Here is a 22,461-nt window from a genome sequence, read left to right on the forward strand (position 1 = left end):
ATAACCACAAACATGATATGCTAAATTCATACAGAAAAAAAACCTTCAGGAACTGCTTACTCTTCCTAGGGAAGAGACCTCTTCCACGTTTGGTAGACACCCCTGAGGTTATCTCTTTTTCCATACGTGACCTGACATGCCAGTCAAATCTCAAACTGAATTCTAGCATGTTTTGTAAAAGCAATAAAATCCCAGTAGCATCAAACAAGACAAATGAATTCATTTTTCTTGTTTTGAAATGTAAGAGATATATAGATTTATATTGCTAAAAAAATTACTGGGCATGTAAATTAGTCAAAAAACAACTGGTAAGCTTAAGAGTTAAAATATGTCTCACAGTCAATTCCAAGAAAGACTTACTTTCTTTATAGAGTCACTCTCAATAAAACGAACTAATCACTCACAGGAAGCAAATATTCAATATGCATTTAATTACATACTGTGAATGAGCAACCAGATTTCAAACAGTTCTAAATTTAAGGAGAGTTACTGAAGATAGTTTACAACTTGTCTCAATCATCACCACAGCATGCAGTCAAGATTCCAAACAAAGAAATGTTAACATTGTGAGAAACTTTAATGATATTCACATAATCTTTCAATATTGCAACACTCCCCTCAGCAAACAAAGCCAATATTCCAGTGCTAATATAGTCTTCCTGGAATCCAGCAGCAACTCTGAAGAAAGTAGCTTTCATAGCAAATCAACATTTAATTTAAAGATTGCAATCTGTCTGTGACACATGAGAGTGGCCACTCTGGGTCAGATCAAAGGTCCTGTGTCTCTGACACTGAAATCAAATAATCAGGGAAAAACACAACACATACAAAGCAATATTTTCATAGGATGCTATCCTGCCCTTATAACAGCTGGTGCCTTCTGTTACATATTGCTATCAACTATATCCAAGATGCTAATCTTAAAATAATGATGGATCCACATGCATCAGTTGGAACTTGTGGTTTCACAGTATCAGTAACAAGGCAGGCAACTAACAAACCCCAAACCTAGAAAGCACACCTGGCCCCCACTTAAATTCAGAACAGGAATGCACAATGGAGACCGGGCTTCACCATAAGGAGGAACATGGAACAAGAACAGCATCACACTCACTCTTGATATGCTGTCAACTCCCTTGATCCTAAATCTGCATAGCCTCCAAATCATACAGAGTATAGAATGCCTTATATTTTGCAAACACTATCTGTAAACATTAAGAATATTTGAAAATCAGAAAAGAAAGAGGATTTGGATTCAGGACACAAATTCTCAAATTCAAGGCTTGTGTACTGATTCAAAAGCATACTTATAATAGGTTATGAATTTGTTAGACAGTCCATCTCAATTTCTGAATGTGAGGCTTAGAGTAGCTATGTTCCACTAAAATAATGAAATAAATCATTCTTAGCTCTCCATCCACACCTTAAATAAAAATTAGAGACTCTCAAACATTTGACATTCTTGTTAAGGTAGGATCTATTCCTGGAATGTGCAAGACCACGAAACACAAAACACATGTTCTACCTACCATTTGTTTACACTAAGAACACATTCAGAAGATTATCTATGTATGCATTTGATATAAAACGTATGCAACATCAACTAGCAAAATTCTTGCTTGCACAGAGCTATTGCCAACAATAAACATCCAAAGTGGTAACATAAGTTAGCCTGTTTATTTCAAAACTGACTTTGGAATACTGGTCCACTCAAAACAAAACAGGCAGCTCATTTTCAGGAAGGCTTTTCTGCAAAGCATAACTTAAGCTCACATACCTTAAAAATTTTCCTCAAAAAATGTTCCTTAGTATAGTTTTCCTATGTCAGCAGCTAATTCCTCCGATTTTCACTTTCTGAAATATACTTTTCTTTTCTGGGGACTCTGTGAAAGAAAAACATACCAAATGTTTTTATTATTATTTCAGCATTTTAAAAGGCATTGCAAAACTTAAACTTAGATTAAGTTGCTTTGCATTTTCAGATTATTACCATACACCAGATTTCTTTAAAAAAAGAGACAGAGTTCAAGAAAAAGAATAGCAGACTTCTCAAATGACTGCAAGTAGTAGTATGCTATCACTTCATACACACAATTTTGAGTGAAGATATAATTTTGTCTCTACACACATAAGAGAAGTTTGTTTTTTTTTTTTAAGTTCTTGGAATTTCTTATGACACAGTGTATTGTAGCTGAAAAACTAGATAATTTCATTTATTTCTGAACCTCGCCCTTGATAAAACAGAAGCAGATACTCATTAGCAAGAAAACGAAAGGATAGAAGGTCAAAGTTTGTTATATGAAAGACAAATTTAGTAGTGGTATTTTCACAAGAGTGGAAGAAACAAGTGGCAACACGAGAAAGGGCCCAATCAAGACACACAGATTTCATATATGGCTCTAATTACTCCAATATCTAGAACAGTAAGCGCTCAGGAAGGATGACAACAGGACTAAAATTTCAAGCTGTAACTCTGGACTGCAATCTAGGTGAAGCAAACTGACAAAGAAGTTCTTTGATGGGTTTATATTAAGAAAAAAGTATTTAAATTATAAAATAAAATAAGAACAATGCAGAAAGAACCGTGTCTTGCAGAAGATACCATCTAAGGAGTCTTTCTGCTGTGCCTTTTGCAATCGGATACGTCTGTCACGTATTGGCCTCATAAGCCACCAGCGTGCCTGTAACAAATGTGGATAGAGCCTTCCCAAATCTTCGTTCGCGAAGCCCAGCCATGATATGAAAATAAGAAACAAGCTTTGCGTACAGCTAACAAGTGCAAGGTATACCATATTATCTACATCTGGACCCATGTTAAATATTCCCTCATAATCTCATGCTAGAATGTCCAGCTTTAGATGAGACATTCCATAACAGTTTAGAAATGCCCTTGTAAGAAAAGACACATGAAGCAAAACTGAAATACAAACACAGTGTGTAAGGGTAAAGAAAAGAGAACTATTTTCAGTATTCATTATTTAAAACAAAGCACTGATCACAGACATTTGTAAAATCTTACGAAGGGACAACCTTAGCTCATATTCAAGAAGGCATTACTTAATATTCCTTTCTGGTTACTTAGTGACATTCTAGAAACAAAGAACTGCCTAGTATAAATACACAACTTCCATTCTCCATGACCAAAAATAGAAAAGACTAAGTGATGCTAACATTCAGTCACTGCAGAGGAACAGCAGCTATGCAAGCAGATACAAAAGGAGGGGGGAAAATGCAGAAGGCTATAAGCATTACAAAATTCACCACATTTTTTAAAAAACAGATATAAAATCACTTTTTTCAAAGTTACAAAGCCCAAGGGAAAGTCTTCACTGGCAAAAAATTACAATCAGGAGCAAAACATTAGAGTAAATTTGGCTCCAGCCTTCCCATCACAAATGCAAACCAGGTGGAAATAGCATAATATCACTGGACAGGAACATAAGTCTTAATCCTTGCTCAAAGGGGACTCATGAAAGTAGAACACACACTACCACCAGCACCTGGGCACATTCAGGTTTCAAGCAGATGTTAAAAAATTGCATGTGGCAAAATGAAGCCCTTATGAAAACTACATTTATTAAATAAAACAACAAACTGGAGCCATTTAAACAGAGACAAGTTGTATCCTCTGCTCTCTGCAGACAGACAAGGAGCAATCCTTTTTTATTTTTTTTTTTTAAAGAACTATTCTATCACATATGATAGAGTGGAGAATTTCATTTTTCAGTATAAAAAAAATGCAAACCCAGCTTTTCTTCAGAATTCCAATTACTACTAACTCTTTATCTATATATCTTTATCATCTGCATACAGGTCATCAGTAGAATTTAAAACTGGTAATACAAGTCCAGTACTGGTCTAATTGGTAGGCATACACCAGCTAGTACACGGAAGCATAATAAAAGCTTTCCAGTGAACTGCACAGCCATCTGTCAGAGAGCAATAAAATGTTACAAAATTCCCATTGCTATTTCTGATCTCGAACATAGTAGAATCTGATAGTTTCAGACAGCTTGCTACAACAATGCAATAATCCACTAGATAATGAAGACATAAAAGACAGAATTATATGAAGATAAGGATAAAAGAGAAAATCTAGATGAGCTGTTGTTTTCTGAAATTACTACAAGGACAGTCAAAGCCAATCCCCCACTAGATCCTCTTCACACTGAGGATATATAAGGCATTCTCTCACAACGAAGCATCAGCAGAGCATTTAAAAATACCAATAGTAACAATTCATCAGTCAGATGCTATTCAGCGAAAGTGTTAAAGTACCAACTATTAAATTGCCAAACTATCAATTCTGAAAAACTTAGGCTTAAGGTGACCTAAGTAAAGAGAAATGGAGAGTGGAAAATTTATCAAATCTTTTCAGAGCTGACAAGGCAATCGGTAGAAGCACAACAAAGACAGTCTGATTTTGATACTGGACAAGGAATCATATTTAAGAATCTGCAGATTAGAATAAATGGTGAAAAAAATCAACACAGCTTTTGTAGAGGAAAATTATGCTTCACAACTTGAAGAGTCCTTTGAAGGAATCAAGGATCCTATGGAAAAAGTAGTTGGAAGTGGTAGTGAACAAAATACTTCTAAGAAGTTTCTGCTGATGTCTCACATAGGAAGCTGCTGGAGAACTGAAGACTTGCACAGTAAGATTTAAGAGACAAAGATTGACAGGCAAGAGGTCAGAAGCCTCATCAGAATCTGTACCAGGACTTGGACTGTTCTTTAGGATGGTCACCTGCCTATCTGTCATTTCAGGAGCATATGTGCTTCATACAAAATTATTATGATCAATCAAAACTGACAGATCATTAAAAAATTTGCAGAACTTCAGGACACTAAGCAACAAGCACAGAAGACAGCAAATGAAGTCACATGTCAATAAATGTAACATAATACACTGGTACAAGTTATTTAATGCCATTACCAGAAAAAGTTCTAGCAGTTTCTGAACACAGACCTTCAAAAACATTCATTCAGCGCTTTGAAGTGGTCAGGTTAGAAACCATCCAGAATATCAGACTTTTTTTAATGGAGGGAAGAGAGTACATAATGCATTCTTACACTGTTGATACATTCATGGTTTTTCAAATTCTCCTACCTCATGAAAAATATAAAGCACCCAAAAAATATAGGTAATATTGATCATGGAGCAACTTCCACACAAAGAAAGTAAAGTGAATTTTTTATTTCACAAAACAGGCAAGTATGATGGGTGTCAGATCAAAGTACATAGGGAAAAAAAATCATTATAGCACAAAGTGACTTGGTATGTCAGATGCCCTGTTTCCCAGAAGAACTTAAGAACATCAAATGAAATTTTATGAAGCTGCTCTTAGATACTTCTTTGCCTAGTGAATAATTAAATGACATAATTCAATGCCTAAAGACATTTCTGAGACCATGAAACAAACAGGTACAAATATTATTATAAAAATTCATTAAAAAAGCAGACTTTTAGAACAGCAAAAGTTCCACCTCGAGATGTCTCTAAACTGCAAAAGCAGAACAGGAACTACTACTCTATATTTGTGCCAATAGACTCATCTGACAGGAGCAAGTACTGAGCTATGTGGATTTCACTTGGTTGGGTACAAACATCCTCAAACAAAGACCTCTCACTCTCTTACCCCTGCAGCTGTATGAAGACCACACTTTACCTTAGCAGCTCAGGGAGCCGTGATCTTATTAAAAATACATGCAAATAAGAAGCAGTGAGTTCCATTACAGAATAGGATTTACACTCGTCAGCAGGGCCAAAAAAAAAAAACACCAACCAACAGAAAACAGCTCTCAGATCCTCTGACTAGAATCACAAGGCATGCTTCCTTTTTGGGATACATAAAGTTTTAATTTACCTGTTGGAATTCTCTCCACATGTGCAAATGGTAGTAATAGACACGATGAAAGTAAGTCCCTAAGAATCCTGTATAAGGCTTATATAAAGACAACATCTAATTCTTTCACCTTCCACCAAAGAACCACATATCTTGTCAGACTACCTGATTTAGTATTCCTCTGCCGTTGGCATTAGGAAAAACTTTCTCCGTGACCAAATCTCACCTTCCCTTCCTCATAACTGAGGTATAGAGAGAGGTTGCAGAGAGCCATTTCTCTGCAACCTGAATATGCTAATTTTTTTACTAAGCCATTCTAATTATTTCAATCTTTTAATATTTTCTAGACCACTGCTATCTTTCAATTGGTCCCAGTCTCAGAGTTCATAACTAAAACAGTGGGATACTGTAGAACTCTGAGAAGAGCAGAGAAATTCCTTCAAATTACTTTTGAGCTCCTTACCCAAGTGCTTTAACCCAATAACATGACAGTGTGTCCTTCTTTCTTTAGTAAACAAAAATTCCAGGTCCTTTTCCAAAGACCTGCACCTTTCCCTATTTCCTCCCCCATCTCATATCCATGCAGTCCAGCCTACAGACAGTGAGTTTTCATGCTCACTGACACCTGCTTTGTTCCACATGACATCTCCCATTTGCCAAGATTATTCTAAATAGCAATCTCATTCTGCGCCACACCTGCAGCTCTTTGCTTCTCCCCTGGTAAGTTTCTCAGCACGCTCTTTATCATCTCAGGCCTCTTGTAAAACAAATGTGTGAAGGGAAATGCTGACAATTGGCAGTGAACCACGCAGCAAGTTTTTTTTAGGTGCAGTTACTCAACTAGTTTTGCTTCCACCTTGTATAAGTTTTTACCTCACAGACATAGGTAAGGAGCAAGACTGAATTTCACCAGACATAGAAGATGAAGATGATGAAGAAGAAGATGAAGGCAGACACAGTGTCATAGGTTTATTTGTTCTAAAAATCCAAGCAGAAATTTTCCTTTCCCCTGTCCCGCTGTAAAAGAAGGTGTTGAAGGAGGGAGGGGGAAGGGGTAATTGACTATACAAAAGAACTAGCTGGCCAACCTGCATTCCAGGCTGATAGCTTTCTCTAAGGCTGGGGTGTGGGGGGAAGGAGTTTTTCTCCACTCCTCTCTTTGGAAAGAGGCACTTAACTTTTTGCCTTAACGGGGGCACGGTGTGTGCTGGAAAAGTTCTGAGGCCGTTTTGCTCTCGACGTGGTCATCTGGCTGTTCTCCGGCCTCGTCTTGCCTACGGTCTGCTCTGTCGCCAGACGGACCAGCTCAGATTTCATTGAAGGTTCTGTGCTCGTAGAGGAAAGGGGGGAGTCCCAAACACAGCCAGCCACAGACATCGTGAGTTTCGTGGGAAAGAAGCTGCCCTTCTTTCCCCTTTTCCCCTTCCTCTCCTCAGTGGGGGGTGATCTCCATTTCGGCTTCTCCCGTGATCCGGGGACCCCACACGGCAACCACCAGAGCCCAACAGCGCCCCCTGCCGACCGACACTGAGCACTGCAGGCTCTGCTCCTCCCGTGATCCAGCAGCGCTCCTGCCCACCCTGATTAGGATCGCGCCAGAGGACAGGGAAGTATCCAACTGTTTCCATTTTGAAGGGACTTTTGGGTACAGGATTATTGTTTAGTTGTTTCTGTGTTCTGTTACTGGTTTTGCCAATAAAGGGTTGTTATTTCTTCCTTCTTCCATACTTCTTCAACTGGAGCCTCTTAATTTCGGATTTACAGTGGCTGAGAGAGAGGAGTTTGGTCTACCTCATAACTCATCTTCCTTAGCAAAACACTCCAGTCTCCTTAAACTGAGACACACAGTTTAGGAATAGAAGAGCCAGGCTAGCTGCCAGAAGTCAGACCTTGCCACCACGACTTGAGACTCAGTGCTGTTGCCTTGTTAACTCTGAAAAAGCTGGTGGTGCATACAAAGTAAGTCACACACATGCCCTTTGCTTTTAAAGGGCAAATGCACCTAATTTCTTATTACCTTTCATGTGCTTACAAGTAAAAAGAGCTTTTCTTCCTTTATTTTTCCAAGAATTGAACTTTCCTTAAACTAAGTTCCAGGATGCAACGAAAGCCAAAGAAAAGCATGGCCTCAGTACAGAGTTCCTGACCAATGAATTGTCACTGAACTCTCAATTCCTCAGGGTTGCGACATTTATGTCCATACTAGATCTTAACAAAAACATGAATAAGGCTGATTAAAATTATTCTCATATGGAAGACACTGTGCACCAGTATCTGCAATGCTGTTAACAAATTCTAACAGCTAAAGAACAGGACTGTTCTAGAATTACAAAGAAACAAATAATGCTACAATATCCAAAAGTTGGACACAAATTGAAAATAAAATAACACATCAGTGACTCGAGCTTGCTTAAAGTGTATATTACCTGGTGTAATCAAAGTATTGCATTTTCAAGACATTATTGCATTGTCTTAGATTAATAGTGAAGGTGGAAACAAATTCTAGGGAAAGTGGTGGCAAGAGTCAACAACGAAATTAAAAAGTACTTGTAGTAATCATGCTGACTAATGAGTTACACTACTAATAGTTAACTTATTTATTTGCTGAATTCTTTCATTCAACTAGATGCCAACTTCTCTACTTTGAAAGTGGGAAGCAATTTTCCTTATTTGAAAAAAAAACCCAAACCTCTGAAGGAAATGCTTCATACGTTGATATCTATCTGTCTTGAGATAAATACATGGCAAGCCAAAATGAACACACACAAAAAAACCATGTGCAGACCTCAATCCCAAGGCCACCTACATAAGCATCTTTTCAGGGAAAAGAGGAGGAGGGAAGAATTCTCACACAGTGCTGACGGTCTCTCATCATGACAAAGCAACACCTAAAACTCCTCCTTGGAAAGATTTCAGGTCCCAAAACTCATCTAGCTGCTGCCATTGCACATTTCAACCTACCAATCAAGAATACTATTAGGAGCTTCTTCCAGAAGCACTGTATTAGCTCTCAAGATTTAAGGACAGCCACAGAAAAAGATAAATCCACAGGATGTGAAATACTTTTAAGAGTCTAGAGGCAGTTTAATTTCTTTTTATGGCCCAACATCAGCCAGAATTTCTCATTTCAGACAAAGCAATCAGATAACAAATCTGCCATTAGTCTGTAATATATGACAATACTGGTCTCCTCAGGAGTAGCATAATCCAGTTCCAAATATTTATTGCTCTTCGAAAAGAAATTCAAAGAGCAATCACGATGCTTCCTCTTCTTTCCTCCTTCATTAAACTAATTACATCCTTCTGGTTCCTTAAACCCTCTGCTTAGTTAACTCACTGTTCAGTCAGTCTTCTCGAGGTCATTTATTTCCTTGTCACCATTATATCACATATAATGTAGTTTGACTATACAGCATTTTGTACAGAAAACCTGGTCACGAGGAACACAGGTCCATGAGAGAATCCTGTTCCTTCCCAACAGCTGATATTCCAGACTGTTACACTGCGGGAAATATAACATATGGTGTGTTTCAGTGGGAGGTGTTGCCCCAAGCCTTTGTTGCTGTTCCTGAACTTTACCTTCCCAAACTCCATGTCCTAGAAAATACTGTGATAACTCTCTCTGTCATGTGGAGTAGAGTTACTCTCACTTTAAGGCAGAGTCAGTAGAAAGGCAGATGACTGAACTATGCATTTGTACCTTCTTAAACACTTCAAGTGTGCAACAAATTTTAATACATACATTCTACCAATATATACCATGCTGACTTTTTAAGACACATGAAGAAACCTACCCTATCTTTTTCAGATTGTTGCCTTAAGAGTTTTTGATTTTTTTAATTTTTATAGACTTTAGAAGTAGTTATGTAGTGAACGTAGATTTCAAATGTAGCTATAGTATGTTTCTCATGATGTTATATCTTCTATCAGTATTTTCCAGTAGAAGTAACGGCAGTAGCCTAAAGGTTGCACATATCAAACCCCTTCCCATATCAATCCCTCAAAAGTCCGTTAGCTGTTCAGTCTTCTTTTCAACACAGAATTGCAGAAAGCACCTTAACGCCTGCACCACCAAAATATGTAAAAATTAGCACAACGGCCTTCAAGCTTGGAACTTTGGAGGGACTCCAAAGACTGCACATGCTGCGATGAAGAGGAAAATGATGAAAGAGGGGTCCCAAACTCCCCCAGACTCAATTTCCGAAGGGGTGTGCTGAGGGGCGGAATGGGGCAGAACCGGGGAGTGGACGAGCGGGGATTGGATGGACATCATTATAAAATTGTAGCAACGGGGCCAAAGGGCGCATTATGGTTTTGTATTCCTGGAGCCTGGAGGCTCATTAAAACTTCTGCTTTCTTATCTCCTACCTAATTGGGCCTGGAGTCTTTCTTTCTCCTCGGTCTTTTAGGCAACAAGATCCTAACAGTTTTCTTAGGGTATCATCAGCCTTCCCATTTACAGAGAACACTCCTTCTGAAGCATATTATTCTCATTTGAAATAATATATGGATCAAGCTTTAATTAACAGATGTTATAACAAACAGTTAAAAGTTGTGGATGTTTCATCTTTCAAGTGTCTGGACAAGTGATAGTGAAGTGCACAGGTGTACAAAAAAATGCATGCTTGGACTCTTCAGATGGAAATTTATTTGCATATGTAAGAGTCAGCCTACCTGATCTTTATTGAAATAGATTACTATTTTATCCCCAGTCTTTCATTCTGTATCTCAAAATTATTCTTTCCAGAAATTATACCAAGAAGCTAACAGTTCATTTAAAAGGACAATGTCCTTCATAACATAACACCATTCCTGAGTATTCTTCAGAAACAAAAAGGTTAGGGATGACAGTAATGTTTGTATTGAAGGTAAGGGTTATTTAGCTCCCTCAGAATTCTTGCCATACTGTACTCAGAGACAGTTGAGGGGAATCTGATGGACTGCATCTTTAAAGCTAAAATCTGAACTTCACTTGAGAAAAATTATGTTGAGGGACACAAGCCATACTACTGTAATAGACAAATGTTAACAACCATCTGCTTAATCACTGCTTTGGAAAAGGCAGCTTCCACCCCCCAGAAAGTAGACTATCCACAACCACATTGCTAATCCCCACATCTCCACTTAGGCTCCTCGAGCCTGGTTGGGGTGACTTTGGTGATGAAATACCAGAGCAAAAGAAACTACTGTGTTACTGATTTTTTGCACAGGGTATGCACCGCAAGCTTCGTGGAAACATGAAGCCTTAGGACACAAAGCATACCGGAATAGGACAGCTCTGGAAGACTGCTCTGTAAAGGACATAAATCTGCTGCAGTGTGCTGAAGTAGAGCCTGGAGAAAACTATCCCATGAGCTGAGGGCAGGTTTCCTTTCAGAGGTAGCAGCTCGCTCCAGAGAAGCAGAGCTAGAAAGCAGGCAGCATGGAAAACTAAGAGGCCATGGAGGAAGACAAGGATTGAATCAAACTGAAATAAGAATGGCATGTAATTACCTTCTCACATTACAAAAAAAAAAATCATTTAGATAAATCAGATAATCTAGATGCCAGTTATATTTGTTAAAATAGTAACTTCAGATTTATTTAACACATTCACTGATGATTTTCCACTCCAATTTCAATATTCACCTAATTCAGAAGGCAAAATTGGGTATTAAATGGCCTTCCTCTATCTTTGCTACAGGCCCTTTGCAATTCCTTGCTTTTTCAGATACACACTTCAACTGCTAACATTTTTTTCTGTATTTGGCAAATCAGGCCAACTGGTGAGCTCCAGTTAGCACATCTGCTGAAATAGTAAAAAACCATATTATAGAAATTACAGGAGAGATAACTCTCCTTAGGAGGAAACACACCACTCATAGCAGCAATATACAATAAATATATGAACGATAAACAAGCACGTGTTTTTCTGATTCCATGTTCTCTGTCTTTTAATCAGTAAAAAGCCGCTGCAAAGTCACATGATTTTCTTTAACACTGGCAACAAAAGCAATTCTCAGATTTTTCTGAAGGGACAGCAATCCTTGTTTGAAAAATACCATTTTTACAGTGCTTAAGCTTGTCATTGTTTTACAACTTAACCACTTCACTTGACTGTACCCCTTATCTATAATTCCTGAAACTTACTTAGAATAATACTGTGGGGTATTATGTTACACTCATGAACATTTCAAAGCAGGAGGCACAACTAAGAAGTCAGATGCTATCTGAAAGACACCCGAAACATTAAAAAAAGCTTTAGCACAATTCAAAAAAGCTGAACTTTAACAAATACAGTGGCAGTACACTACACCGAAGAGATTTTAACAAATTTATACAATTTAACAGCAGATGGAACAAGCTTTATTTATTCAAAGACTGCGGTTTATTCTACAATCCTACTCTTTTCTGTTTATTCCGGTTCACCAGGAGTGAATTTTTTTTATTTACTAGCCAAGCAGCTAACAACCTCCATCAGCTGAGCCATTATTAATATGCTATTTTCCCTTGCATTACAGCACCAAATATTCAATAAAATTATTCCTGTCTTATCAAATAACCATTACATTTATGCCCTTTTCAACTCTGTTTTGTACTGAGAAATACAACTTATAACTGCCACTCAATTCAACAGCAAACATTACAAATGTGATGATGAACCACTGTGGTGGGTTAATCTTGGCTGGACGCCGGGTGCCCACCCAGCCGCTCTATCACTCCCCTTCCCAGGTGGACAGGGGAGAGAGTAAGGTGGAAAAACAACTCGTGGTTTGGGATAAGGCACTTTCTTTGAAGTGAAAGCAAAGCGGGAGCTTGCGCATGCAAAAGCAAAGCGAAACATAGCAGGGTTTATTCTCTACTTCCCAGCAGCAGCAGCCACTCCCGAGAAGCAGGACTTCAGCACGTGTAACAGTTCCTCAGCAGGCAGCCATTAGACAATGAATGTCTGCCTTCCTGATCCTTGCCTTAGCTTTTATATCTCAGCTGCATCACATGGTACGAAACATCCTTCTGGTCAGTTTGGGTCAGCTGGCCTACTTGGGTCCTCTCCCAGGATCTCGCCCTCACCTCAGAAAGGAATGTTACAGCGTTGGTGCTGTGCTCAGCAGTAGCCAAAACACCGGTGTGTCATCAACACCCTTCTAGCTGCCAATGTAAAGCACAGCACTGTGAGGGCTAGGGTGGGGAAATGAACTCCAGTTCAACCAGACCCAATACAACCATGTAAGTTACAATATGCTGCTAATGTATGAAATAAGATTTTTCCAAATTTTCTAAAGCAAAAGGTTTAGAAGCTGGCAAACAGCAGCAAAGCTGACAAACCAAGTACTGAAATTAAGAGATTCACAAATTGGGGATCAAAACCTAAATGCTACCCTCTTTGGAATATGCATTATGTGACTGTGTAATTATTTTCACAGTGCTTTTCTCCATAAATGCCCAACTCTTTTATTACAGAGGATGGAGTGCCCTGAGTATGAGTCAGCATTCTGTCACGACCTTCACGACCTCATCACGCACCTTGCTGTAACTGTATGTTTTCCAGTTACTAAACAGGAAATTTCAGGGAACAAAGAAGTCGTGATTAATGCATTTTACCACCATTCTGGATTTTACTTCTGCTTCTGGCAAAGACTGCTTACATAATATGCAACAATTCACAAACTTTTCATTAGGTCTTAATGATGGGAATTTTTATTGATGGGAAGTTTTATGCTTAAGTTTAATTTCCTAGTGTCTCAGCTTCTCACTTCCAAAACCATATTATGAAGAGGTTGTGAGACTCCTAAGATCAAGTGGTGACAAATGCAAGCTGTCTTCAGAACAAGACTTCAATACCATAAAGAAAAATGCCCAAGACATAACAAACTATTAAGTAGTTATTCATTAGGCATTTTCTTACTAGCCCTTAATAAGACAGGGCTGCAAACAGACTACACTATTATGCAAGCAATATTGTACAGCATACCTAAAGGACAGATTAATAGTACACACATGATGGGGTTTTTTCCCATGAAGAAAAAGTTTCATATGATTGTCTTAATAGAGACCTGCATCACAGAAATGTCTCACAGGATGCAACTACTGCTGTCACTCCATGTTCACTCAATCAACAACTTAAGGGAAAGATTTGGTGTGAGCACTAACTCTCCCCTCAGCAGAAAATAAGAGCAACCAGATCAAAAAACCTAATAAAATACCATTTTTGCTCAAGGTGCTAGTCCACAACATAAACAAGGTTCTAAAAGGCCAACTAATACATTTCAAATTTGAGTAATTCTGACAAACCCGCACAGTTGGCAAGAAATCAGTCAGTGAAGTGCAGCAAAGTTAGAAGTATAGAGTTGTCCCTACAAACTGTTATGACACATCTCTATTGTGAGCAGGTTAGTAAGAAACCAAGATATGAAAAAGAAAGTTTAGAATTGTATGTGGTTAAACTATCTGGCTTTCTCTCTAGTGTAGAAGGCAGCAATGCAAAGGAGGCTGGTTAGGATAGAGCAAACAGCTATCCAAGATCCAAAGTAGAATGATGTCATGAAGCACAATTCACTCAGATTAAAAACAGCATTAAGTCCTAATTTATTGAAAATTTATTTTTATCATCATCAGGGAAACACATACTACTGACTACACTCTAAACCAAACTTAATACTGCATTTAAACTTGCAGGAGGAAATAAAAAAAAATTACAGTCATGCTTTCAAATACAATTTCATGCTACAAGATGACAGCAATCAAAACCCTCCATCCAATGAAACCATCCTATGAGGAAAAAAAAAACCCTCAAACAACACACACACAGAATAGCCATTTCAGAAGCACCCTTGCTGGTTCTTAAGAATTCTTACCAAAACTTCCTATGCACTGCATCCGACCACACACACGGTTCTTAAAAAGAGAGGTAACTATCTTTTCTCAAACCCTGAACACAAAGCTATGAATTCCATTGGTTCACTACTAAGAACAAGTTTCCAAAATAAACCTTTGCAAAGAAATGCTACAGTTACCTAACGCAAATGTCACACGGCAGAAACTTTCTGCCTGTTTTCATGCAGAGTATTTTAAACCCTTTAAATCCCTAATAAAATGGTGAATACTCAACAATACTACGACTATCTCTACTGTACCATAAACCTCTCCACCAAGTTTTTGAAATCCATTTTTATAAGGCAAACAGATCAACACTATGATTAGGACAGAACTAAGTGGATTTAGTATAGCTCTTAGGATAAGTTTTATCTTAGGATAAGAGCATACATGCAGTATACTTCCTGCTGGAATTAATTTAGGCTTTCCTCTCTTCTCTTGCTGCTTCTCTTCTCCTCTCCCCCTTCGTCCCCCCCCAGCAAAAGAATCTCTTTTCCTTTTCCTAGACCCACTTCCCACACAGTGCAAAAAAACTCCTCCCTGTGAAGTGATGACCTCATGCTCCTAGCCCATCTCCTTGTATGGAGCAACTCCGGGCTTGCCGCCAGCTTTCTCCGCCTTCAGCCTGACACGGCAACATACCTTCCTTCACCCTGCTGCTTCCCAGCTGAGGGAATATCCCATCGAGGACAGGCAAACCGGGCAGGGAGAGGGGGTCTCCTCACGGACAAAGAACAGACCACTAGACGTCTGCCCCACAATCATGTCTGGCACAAACCTACTTCAAGTCGACAAAGCACCTCTGCTCTACCCTGCAGGAAGAATGACACTGAACTATGAACATTTTTAGGTATGGAAATACATCCTATCCAACTGTAGCGTGACTCGCCCCCCACAGCCAAATCTTGCTTCCCGTTATTTTCCTTAATCCAGTGAAGGAAAAGTCACCTCTACTTCTCTCTTAACATAAACCCATCTTACCTTCCTTTGCAGCTCTCTAAAGTTCCCCAGCCCATTCTACGGCCTGTCTTTACTTTCAAGTACCGAATTATTTCTAAATGATCACTTTATACACTGGCAATAAAAACACCAACTGATGAAGGACCTCTCTCTGAAACATTCAGCTGTGACATAAAGTTACTGTAGAAAATCAGGAAAGGTGATGGATAATTGAGTTTTTGCTTAGTTAAATAACCTTGCACATGCAGGACCTGATATTCTCCTTCAAAGAAATATCTCCCAACCCTTCTGGGGTTAGCATTCCACATCTGAATATTTTAAAGCTGTAACAGTACTAACATTTTCTGTCAACACACTAAAAAGGAATTTATAAAACGATAAAACATACATTGGTGTCACCACCACCAATTATTACTGTATAACCGTCGATTGTTTACAATTTGCTTTGACTGTGAGTGTGAATGTCCCATCTCTTGGAGTCTTCCAAAGACTAGCACTTACACATAGTAAACTGTATCACCAATTTCTTTATTTATTTAGCAGGTAAAATTAACTTAAAATAATACCCTGTAAATTTTTTTGGTCAAAAAGTTTCACATGTCACCCAGATTTTTTTACGCATCACAACTTCTCAAAGGAAGCACCATTAGAACACAGCAGAGCATCAAAGTCACTTTGAGCAGGTCTGTTTTCAAAGCAGGTCTGTTTTCAAAGTAAGTCACCTACTTAAAAGGCAATGAGATGCCATCTTGCGAACAAAAAACGAGCTGGCTCGTTTAAAAGTCTAACAAAACCCCAGATGTCTGTGTCACTTCCAGAGGCGTATGCTTACCCGAAGTCAAACCAAACAGAAACATATTACAACACGACAGGGGATGTCTGATGCCTTTCTATGTACTTAATTCTCAAACACTGAAGATGTGAGTAGTATCCCTGCAGACACCAAAAGCACAAACACACAAAGCACTAAAACGCGCAGGAAAAGAGCCAGGGCAGCAGGACTGGGAAGGCCCCACCGTGCGGGCTCCAAATCCAGGGTAGGAGATAAGAAAGCCAGCGCTGCCACGGGAGGGGGAGGAAGGAAGAAGAACAAAAAACCAGCCCAAACCAAACCTGCAGGGCTGTTACATTTACTGGGGGGGCGGCGAGGGCGCAACATCACAGCGTCGGGCCACCGCTAGTCCCGGCACAAACCGGAGCACGCGACGGGAGCACACAGGGCGGGCACCAAAGAAAGCAGACCGGGCAGAAAAGAACAGGACCGCGCACCAAAGGCACGAAAGCAGGCACCGCAGGACCAGGACCGATCCCACCCTGCGCCCCCCATAAGCCGGGCCGGGGGGGCGGGATCGGCTGTGCCGGACTCGCCGGGGCGGAGCCGCCGCCGGCCGAGCGGCGCCCCTGACGCCGCCGGGGCCGCCACCGGATGCGGCCGCCGCCGCCCCGCCAGGGCACAACGAGAGCGACGCCGGTGCCCGCCCCGCCCGCAGGTAGAGCCGGAGCAGGGCCCGCCCGCCCCGCTGAGTCGGCCGAGTGTCCCAGGTGTCCCAGAGTATCCCGAGTGTCCCGGGTTGTTCCAGATGTCGCGGTGCCCGCGGGGGCGGCCCCGACCCGGCGGGCGCCCCCCGTGCGGACGGTCCGTACCTGACAAGCCAAGCCCCCCCTGCCGCTGCCGCCGCTGCCGCCGCCGCCGCCGCGCGCGCGCGTCACGGGCCCCGCCCGCGCTGCGTGACCCGCGCGGGCCAACGGGCGGCGCGCGGCCCCTCTCCTGCCCGGCCAATCGCGGCCCGGTCCGCCTCCCTCGCGCCGTGACGCGCTCGCGGAGAGGGGCGGAGGGGGCACGAGCGTCAGCGGCACCGCCCCTGCCGCGCGCGCTCCCCCCAAGTATCCAGGCAACGCCGATCCCGCGTCCCCGGGCCCACCGCGGGACACCGGTGGGTGATCCGGGAGGTGCAGGTGCCGACGTGAGGCTGAGAAGTGGCAAATGCTGAGAAAGGAACTCCTGGGAAACGGGCATGACGGGCAGATGGACAAGAAGTCCCCCTCCCCCCCCCCCATCAGGGAGAGGCAGCGAGAAGCACACACACAAAAAAAGAAATGGAGAGAAAGAGACGAAAAGAAGAGGTGGAGAGGAGAGAAAAAAGAAGGGGTGAAAGAAAGAAGGGGGGGAAAAAGAAGTAGAAAAAGAAAAGGGGGTGAAAGGAAAAGAAAGAATAGGAAAAGAAAGGGACGGAAGGAAAAAAAAAAGCAGGAAAAAGAAAAGCAGGAAAAAGAAGAGGAAAAGGCGGAAAAACAGAAGGGGTGAAGGGAAGGAGAGAAAAAAGAAGGAGGAAAAGAAAAGGAAGAAAAAAATAAGAGAAAGAGAAAAGCAGGGAGAAAAATAAAAAGGAGGGGAAGAAGCAGGAAAGAAGCAAAAAAGAAGGGGAAAATGGGAAAAAAAGAAGGGGGAAGAGAAAAGGGGTAAGAGAAGGGGAAAGAAAAAAAAAAGAAAAAAGTAGGAGGGGAAGGAAAAAAGGTAAAAAGAAAAAATGGGGGAAAATAAAAAAAAATAAAAAGAAGAAGAAAAAAAGGAAAAAAGAACTCGGGGAAAAGAAAGAAAAGCTATTATTGTGACACTACCTTGATAGGTTTAGGGAAATCCCATGAATGTTAATTTTTTTTTATACTGTCTTTTGCAATAGATTATGCTCAAACCAATTTAGAAAAGCAGTGTAATGAAGTAGTAATAACAAAGTCTGGGAACACAATCCATTTCATACATACAGAAGAGCCCCTTAACAGGTTAGATCAGAGTTACAGATAAATATCTTTCTTGAGAATTTGCCAGTCATTGGTATTTAGGAAGGAGTTTAAAAAACAAGATGTGCACAGAGCAATCATATTCCTATCCATGGCTTCTTTTTAGACCAGAGTGTTTAAAGAGATCTGGTGAAACTTTTGCTGTGTGCAGTTTTCCATCTCTGTTTAAGATGTTCATGCCTTTGTCTTCCAAAACAGCTTATAGAAAAAATTTCCTTTATTTATCTGTTTATCAAATGAGAAAAAATTACATTCCTTTGTACCTCATCTGTATGCATCTTGAGGCAAATTGAGACCTATATACCATTAGAAAGAAGTTTGCATGATGAAGGAAGAAAAACCTATGTAACTTTATTTGAAAATGGTGGTTTAAGATGTAATTTACATTAGGATATTTCCAACCATGTTAGAGTTGGGATAAAAATCTTAGATGCAAATACTGAATTCAGTACAAGAAATCATCAATTACAAGGTTTTATGACAAATGCAGGTGCAAACAGCCTGATTCGGTTTTGCTTCAGCTATATTCAAACATAAACTATTTTATTTGTCAAATATCTTGTCAGTCTCATATACCTATGAAAATATTGAATGATTTTTCTCTACAGTTTGGTCCTTCCACATGTCAACCTAATGTTAGATGGGTTTTCCAGACAAAACACACCAGACTCAAAATGGGGAAAGGGAATATATTACAGTGACTGTACAAATAAATAAATATTATAATACATTATACACACGATCACAACTATCTCTACCATGACATAAGTATTTACAATGGATCAGATCTCTTCTCCCCTCCAAATAAGAGTCCAGGAGGGAAGAAGGACAGATCCTTTCCAGTCTCTGAGCAGCAGTATCTTCTAAGGCAGCAGGTTCTCCTCATCTCATGCGTGCAGCAGCTGATAGCTGGATTATTGTAGCTGGATCTCTTCTCAATACACACAAGGGGATCTCCAAGCCCCTTGGCCCGTCGTCTCCAAACGAGGGTCTTTCAAGACACAAGGGGGTCTCCTTTCACCCCTCTTGGCTCTCCTTCGACTCCAAGTGAAGGTCTCACCCATGGACTGCCAGCAGGGACAAAACTCGCTTCACCACAGGCATATCACGAAGTGCAGGGGCATTTTCATGAAAGTCCCTTCCTCGGGGGGGTTCACCCCTGAGTCAGAACATCTTGGGCAGCATTCAGTTGAAAGCCTTTGCCTCAAGAGTTCTACCAGAGCTCCTGTGCTCTGTCTCAGGCTGCCACCTTGGCAGCAGTGGCGAGGGGGGGGAAGGCCAAGGTCACCCCCCTCTGCATTCCTCTCTGTCCCGGTCCAGCTTCCCAGGACACTCTGAGCTTCTCAGCTCCTCTCTCTCTCTCTGGTGCTGCAGCACTCCAAGACTCTTCTCCTTAATAGGAGTCCATGTCCCTCCTTTCTCGGAGATCTCAAAGGAGTTTTGGGGGGTCTGGTTCAGTTCTTACCCCCAAAACTCTGTAGCTCTGCTGCTGTCTCTCTTTCTCGGCCCTCCTTCCAGGAGTCCTCTCTGCGGTGCATGCCGTTTGCTGTTTGGTTCGGTTCTTATCTGTCCTGGCTCTTAGCCACAGTCTCTGGACGCTGCTTCTGCTGCTGCTCTGTCTCTGCTCACTCACAGCAGAGAAAACTTTCTTAGCTCTCAGCTGCAGGCACCTAGCCCAGCTTTATGCTGTTCCAGGTCCCTGCAGGCCCCCGCTGGGGCTGGGGGGCCAAAGCCCCCCCAGGGGGCTTCTGCCCTCTGCTCCTCGTGGCCTCAGAACATGGCTACCACTTCTACAACCCAACTACAACTAACCTTCTCTTCCGTTTGCTTGTGGTATGTTTATATTTCGCAGGAGCGCAGATTGGTTCAAATCTCCAGTGTCACCACCCCTTGGGGGTTACCACTTTCTTAGCTTCAGGGGGAAAACCTGGTTCAAACCACTACACCTTGACACCCTTCAACTTGGTGAAAACTGGTAGACAATGGTATGAGGGTAGAAAAACCTCTCCTCAGTAGTTTTCTGATTAGAATTTTTTAAAATTTATTGAAGAACCTACTTGATTTTTGAGAAAGAATTCTATGCAATTTTTTTTTTTGTAGCAAGGGGTTTTTTCCCAAATCTTTCATATATTTGTTGAAGATGAAAAGGAGATAGGCCTATACTGTAGTCACTGCAGTGTAGTGTAGACATATGTAAAATATTCTGAAAATCAAATTGTTAACTTTATATAAAAACATTCAATTATTAATTGGATACACAAAGCTTTAAAAGTATATCGAAGTATTGCAATTAAAATCCAAATTAGCAACTTTGTTTCTAAAAGGATGCAGATCTTCATCCTTTTCTCTCCTCCCTGTCCCAGTCTTCTGCACGCATTCCTTCACTCAGCCTAATACATGACTTCCTCTGCCCCTTCGTACCAGGCCTGACCCAGGGCCCACTCCCTAACACCAGAAGCAGAGAGGTTACATCCTACAGGTACCCAGAGGAGACGAAAAGGATCAGGGAAATGGATGTGCTCTTGCTTCAGCACATGTGTCAATCCCTGAATGTACTTTCTTCCAGCCTTTTCACTTTGCTTCTGTATCAGGATGCTCTGCCTAAGCAGGGGGAAAACAGCTTGAACTTGACCCTATGTACAAAAGCTATCTGTGGTGGATGGAGAAGGGGCCTCGTGCTGCTTTTGATGTTGAATGAGATCAACTTGAGATCATCAACCCCAAAGTTAAACGTGCTGAGAATGTGGAGATCAAGGTTTCCTGACAGAAACTGGCACAGGGAGGTATGTGGCAGATGAAGTTCCTGATAAAGGAACTAAAAAGTGATGCTTTGATAACTTATCTAAAGCTGCTGAGCTGATACAGCCAGCCTGGAGACATCTGACTGACAGTCAAGCATTTTATGCTATAAAAGCCCAACCTCTCTTTTTAAGGAGAGGGAATTCTAACACACCCTTTCTTGCAGCATGTGTGAAGATTCCACTCTTGAATGGGGACACCCCTCAGGGTTGCTCCTCAAGGCTAAGCCCATGGTTGTTGGTATGGGTGAGTAACATCCATCTCTACTTAATAATTGTTTTACTAGCTTTGATATTGTTCCTTCAATATTGCTTCAATAAATTGTACACTATACTAGTAATTATAACTATCTACAGTGTGTAGTAATGAATTCTGATTAAGGTTCCTTAGTCTAAGCATTATTATAATCAGTTTAAATATGTAATTTTTCTATATTGGTTTGCTATCCTTAACTCTGCAGAACAAAGCTGTGTAAAGGTTTGATTACATCTATACCTTCAGACATAAACTGTTGACCAAGTCTGAGGCTGGGATTGGATCCAGCCACACCTTAGCTTCTCTCTGAGTAGGAAGTAAGAAAGCAAGAGTGTCCTTTCTGACCCTCATGGGTTTCCCTGGTAAAGCTTGTTGAAAGCTGCCATTCTGCCCAGAACAGCTCATACACATCAAATCCTAAATACTATATCTTCATGCTAAGCCAAAGGTGATCGACACCAGTACTTTAAACCTGCTGGTTTGGACAGCGGTGGCATTGAAGCATTGTTTCAGACCCTATTCCAAAACTGCCTCCAAAGAAACTCAGCAAGCACCCGGACAAGTGCCAAGTTCTGTGGTGTAACATCTCAGAAGCTACCAGGCAGAGCACTTCATGGCCCAACTAGCTGAAACAATAGCAACTGTCCAGTAAAAATACATGAAGAAATCAGTTAAGTATCCTGGATCTTTCTTCACCTCTCACATGACCCATCTTCTGTAATCTCATGCTTTAATTTCTTCTGGCTTTCCAGTTACGAGAGAATTTTCAGTCTTTCTATCATAATCTATTCACCCACCATTATGAACCTAGAAATATCAGGGATTTCCTTCTTACATGGTAAAAATCTTGTCCTATTCACGTAAGCTCTATATTTCAAGAATCCTTTTCCATTTGTTCCTCTGTTTGCTGCAACTCTTCTGGCACACTACAAGTCTATAATTGAGTCAA

General features: G+C 40.9%; 1 protein-coding gene across 4 annotated transcripts in view; it reads right to left on the bottom strand.

Annotated features, from left to right (window-relative positions):
- Positions 1 to 17,390, bottom strand: part of FER (FER tyrosine kinase) — a 156,173-nt gene extending 138,783 nt beyond the window's left edge. For all 4 annotated transcript variants that reach the window (XM_064641023.1, XM_064641024.1, XM_064641026.1 and 1 more), the window contains exons 1-2: positions 17,304 to 17,390; positions 1,778 to 1,883 (exon numbers count right to left, since the gene is read on the bottom strand). The gene's annotated coding sequence lies outside the window, so the exon portion shown is untranslated. The remainder of the gene's footprint in view (positions 1 to 1,777; positions 1,884 to 17,303) is intronic.
- Positions 17,391 to 22,461: the final 5,071 nt, after the last annotated feature.

Source organism: Pseudopipra pipra, chromosome Z (assembly GCF_036250125.1).
Source record: "Pseudopipra pipra isolate bDixPip1 chromosome Z, bDixPip1.hap1, whole genome shotgun sequence".
NCBI lineage: Eukaryota > Metazoa > Chordata > Aves > Passeriformes > Pipridae > Pseudopipra > Pseudopipra pipra.